Below are 5,511 nucleotides of genomic sequence, written 5' to 3'. Positions count from 1 at the left end.
TCTGGCCCCCCCCCCCCCCCCCCCCGCTCTGGCTAGGGAGCAGAGGGGCAGGACCAGCCCAGCCCAGGGCTGCAGAGCATGTTGGGATGCTTAAACCAGGAAGCAGTCTGGAACAGAAGTTCCATAAACCGGTTTGACCTCAATCATTTAAGTGTGATACTACAGTCAACTGGTTTCAGACATTTTCAAACTGGTTTATGTGCACTGAGCATCTGTTCTGTTATAGGTTTAAGCCAGTTTCTGCTCATTTAATGAGCTTATGTGTAATTTCTGTTCCTAGCTTCAAGGTTCATCAGCAAGCATAGTCATATTCCCTGTGAGAATGAAGTTGGAGAAGGCATAAGGAAGTCAAAGAACTGGGAAACAAGAGAAGGGTCATACTTTACCAGGATTTGAAAGGAGCCAGGCCCACTAAAGAAGAGTGAGTTTGGGAGGAGAAGTGGAAAGGGAGATGTTTGAAAGAAGAATAAGTGGAGTAGAACATGAATATGCCCACTACAGAATTACTCATTGTTTTAGTCTGTATTGCTATCCCTTGACTCTACGGAACACATTTCTTTTCTAACGTTCCAGATTCATTTTGTCTGCATTGTACTTTGTAGAATAATACTGAAAACCCCAGCTACACTATCACTAATTACATAGGATTGGGTACATTTGACTGAGCATACTGATGTTTGAAATGCTGATCACAAGAAAATGGTATTAGTCATTAATGCAAAAGTTTTAAAGCTTTGAGGATTTCACCACTTAACATTAAGTTTTTGGCTTCTTGTTGTTAAAAAAAATATATTTCACACTTCTACTATGAACTATTATGGAATGAAACTATCACGTCAACCAGAGCCTGCGCCAGAGGGATTTTATGTTTAGAAGCCCACCAACATTCCAGTCTTAAGAGGATGAAATTAACTCTGGGCTCCTGAGAGCATCAAAGTTAAGATCACTAAATCATTCAGATCTTAGCAGCCCAAATTCTTTGGCTCTCCCTTTCCTACAGTGTTTTCATAAAGTGGCAGGTTAAAGCTTTTTGAACTGTTAGTCATATGCTTGGGTCAACTGAGTTAATTGTCACATTTAAAGAATTCAAAGTTGTTTATAAACTTTATGAACATAAAAGGCAGCATCATTTCAATGGATTTACTTCTTTTTACAATATTTAGAGTAAAAATGAAGTAGTTTAATAGGATCAGATTTATTTTGAGGTGACCATATGAAATCTTATTTCCAACATTAACTCAGCAATAAGATGTTAATGATGTACCAGTGAATTCTCAGAGAAGGCAAACATATAGCTCCTGTTAATCACCTATATAGTGGAATAGGATAATGTAGTATGCCCCTTACCTCTTTGCATTGGATCCCTGCACTGCAACCACGATGTAAAGGAGAAAACAGATTCTACAGGGTAAATAATCCCTTTTCCCTAAAGTGGCCAGGAAGCGAGTGGGCTGTGAATGTGAGTAATCATGTCTCTTCTTCGTACTGCATGCCTCCTAGCACAGCTACGTCAACATTATGGGTAGGTAATCTGTTATTATTGTAGATATGAGAGGAGATAGCTTTATTGTTCTCAAATTATGATTTCTTCCCTTGTCTACTTACCACTGCTCCTTCCTATGCCCAAGAGTTAAGTCTTGTTCTGACTTGAATATCACAGAAATCTCAAAATATTTTCATGAAACCTAGAGGTATCACCTTAAAAGAGCCAACAGCCAAGTGGTTCAGGCACTAGCCAATGATAAGATAGATCCAGTTTCAGGACTATGCTCAAATCAGGGACTTGAACCTTGCTCTCTCATGCCGGGAACTAATGCCTCATCCAGCAGGCTCTTGCCTCCTGATAGGAAAAAAAAATTGTCTAAAAAGCTTTTTGACCAGATGCATAAGAAATGGAGCAAATGTTATGGATTTACATTCAAGTGAAACACAAACTGACAATGTGGCTTTGGTTATGCAAAGTTAAGATAAATGACTTCTCTAGATTTAGCATTTAAGTATTTAAGTCTAAGTAATTTAGAAAATAATGAGCTTGTATCTTTTTTTGCTTCTTTATTATAGATTAAAATGGTGATATAATTTTACTGTTTGATTTTTCCATTAGAAATTCAGGTCTTATGTAGCTTCTCAAATTGGTACTGGCTACTAACAATTTTGCAGGACTATGATATTATGATAGTAAATGGGCAAAATGCAAATACCTGAAATAGGAAGGGATTTGTTCTGATGTTATTGAAAATTGTTTAAATTTTGTCTTTGTTAACCAGTAACTTTGTGATATACTCTTCACATAACATCTTCAAAATGCCATTGGTAACTATATACAATATACATATCTATATATCTATCTAGATATATTTATATGTCAAAATCTCTCTCTCTCTCTCTCTATATATATATATATACACACACAAACATATATAATCCATTTCATAATCTTCCAAAAAATAAAAAACATATTTTGATCTCTGAGGTATCTGGGCATCCTTTCAAATAACTTCAGATGGAAGATGGACTTTGGGAAAAATCTGAAACCCATGTCTCAAACCCACCTCTAGTACTTAGAGCTCTAAGACACTTCTCATTTTTCTCTTTTTCTCATCTTCAGATTCTAGCAGATAGGACTGCAGAGACTTGTATGTTTTGCTTTGAGTCTTACATGACCTTTAAGCACACTGCTATCATTCAACAAGCTTGTCGATATAACTACCAGTTTTATCTCTAATACTAGTGTAAAAGCCTGTAAAAAATGACAGACAAAAATAGGCTACTTGTTATGGGGTACCACGTTTCTGTTATCCACTGTGTCATTACCAACTTGAGCTGTTCTTCCTGGTCTTCTTCTATACAATGAGTATCCATCAACATTTCCAAGCATCTCCTCTCAAAATTCCTTTGGATATTTCTTCAGACATTGATGATGTTCCATGCATGGTGCATTTGGATTCAATCCTCCACACGGTCCGTGAATCATACATCTCGTCACAATGAGCTCTGATCAACAGACAAGGCACTGTTGTATAACTGAATGTTTGTTTTTAAGTTCTGATAATGCTCATTGTTCCAATTTGTCATCAAACCCTGCTAATATGCTGGAAACAGTCTTCTTGGAGACAGAATCACTTTACCTTTATGACAACAATTCCAGAACTGGCCATCTGACAGTCTTTCAGCCTGGAAGTTTAAAGAGTTACAAAAGTGGCACACCACATTCATCAATCCACAGCTATGTTCCTCAGTCTAGGCCACAGTGAATCATTTTTTGCCTACTCTTTCAGCCAGTCTTCTATTGTCTCTGCAAACCCTTTGGCTTTCCATTGCATCTCTTCTATGACATCCTCTTTGCCCATTTGTTTCATTTCGTCTTACTCTTGCCATTCTTTCTGCATTGAATTGTCATCTATTCTCTACTTCACCTTGGTAAGGGTGTTATGGGTTAAAGTAAGGGTGTTAAGGGACAATTTTTGCTCAGATACTAAGAGTACACCATAACCAATTGAAATCAATCACTAAAAGTCCAGAAAATGAGCGCAAATATGTTTTTTTGAGCGTGACAGACGGAATGACAGACACAAATGAAACAAATTATTATTATAGATATACAGTTGTAAAACAATTGCATTCACTTCAATTTTTTTTATTTCTAAATGACAAACCCATCAATAATAGAACACATGCAAAATATTAAACAGCACCTGCTAAATACACAAAAGATGCAACAAGCTGCCAAAGGTATGTCAGAATGGTCTTTGCTTTTTTCTTGACTGATGGGTTACCTTCAGGCTCCAAACACTCATCAAACCCCCTTCTGATCACTCTCAAGCATATCAGCCTTAGAATCAATGAAAAAAATATTTTTTATAGTCTCAAAGTGTCCTTCCTAAGCTGCAAAATGCTACCCAGCACTCCTTGTAAAAATGGCCATTTATGACTATTCTCACAATAAACCCTATAAAGAGTCCTCATGGACTTATAAATGGTTGGATAGAAATCATATGAGTTCCTAATCTATTACTGAAATGCATTTAAAGGCACAGAGCTCCTTGTTTTCCCAATAACACTTCTTTAGTTGCATTCTATCATGTTTTACAGATCTGGTTGAGCAATGGCAGCTCCCAGGCATTCCCCAGTTTCTGTATACTGATTAGAGATAAGCACTATCATAAAAATATATCATGCTGGTTTAGTGTCCAGCTCTACGAGGTACCTCAGGAAAGATCCTCAAGATGGTAATGAGCATTCCCAAATCCAAGTTCAGTCATTGTGACCTGAGGGCATGTCTTACCTCTCTGAGGTTTCTGGTGCCCTGTGAGTGTCTTGGGACACTCTTACCATTTCAGATCAAACAAAAATTTTCCTGGTAAATTAAAAATGTTGTTCATTACATGCTTTTCCACTCTTTAAAATGAAACCAGAGTAATGCTCCCCATGCAAAAGCATCTCCCTCTGTTCCTCATTCCCTCCCTATTACTTTTGTAATATCCTCTCTCAAAAATTGTGCATTATGTTGGCTTTTTGCTCCAGGCAGGAGTCTTCAGGTACCAAGGAAGATGCTCTTTAAGCATCCCCCAGCTCTACTAGTACCCATTCATGTATCAACCATACTGAAGGGCCAATATAAGCCATATAGACTTACTAGTGACTCTCAACCTTTTTTGTACCAGTACCCATTTGTAAACATCAATGGCCAGTCCTGACCCAGTGCCCCTCACGCCTGACCCACTGCCCCCCACCCCAGTGTGTGGGGCAGGGACTGAGTGTGTGGAGTGGCCTGGGTGGGGTATGAGAGGTTCCAAGGAGCCCCTCACAGGCTGGAACTCTGCCAGCCTACAAGGAGAAAGCCACAGTTTCCCACAGTATTCTCCTCTAAAGGAGAATCCATTTTTAAAGTTGTTGATCCATTTTTAAAATTTATTCACAACCATTTCATATATTCTTGCAACCCACTTTTGGGTCACGACTCTGGGTTGAGAAAAGCTGATTATAGAGGATCCTAGGGCACAACACACCAACGTTTCAGCTTCCACAGCTCACCAAAAGATACATTATTTCTGCCTGGACCATATACAAAACTTCTGTATATTTGTTAGTCTCCTTTCTTCTGGTTATGGAAGGAGTCATATGGAAAAAACCACTGGAAGGAGCTTTTAACAGAGCACAATACTGTTACCTTGATTGGAAAAAACAGAAAAGAGAGATGTAGAGGGATGCTGCAACAAAGGATAAAGGAAGTTCCAGTGACAGAAAGGAAGAAATGAAATAAATGGGAGAAAATATGCATCATTTATGAAGAAAAAAGATTACATCCTCATGACTCCCAGATTCATCTTTTTCCCTCTTTTTTCCATTAAGAGAGCTACGATGGGCTGTTCTAGTGTTTGAGTCTTCTCTATTACCAATAAAAGTCAGAAGAAATCAGATAGAAAATGACAGAATACAATAAATTCCTAAAAATTTTACTGGCAGCTCAGAAGGGTGGGATTCTACACAAGCACCTCAGGTTCCAAAGTA

Source organism: Gavialis gangeticus, unplaced genomic scaffold (genome assembly GCF_001723915.1).
Source record: "Gavialis gangeticus isolate Ggan-Ray unplaced genomic scaffold, GavGan_comp1, whole genome shotgun sequence".
In the NCBI taxonomy this organism is placed as follows: Eukaryota; Metazoa; Chordata; order Crocodylia; family Gavialidae; genus Gavialis; species Gavialis gangeticus.
This window is presented reverse-complemented; position numbering follows the sequence as displayed.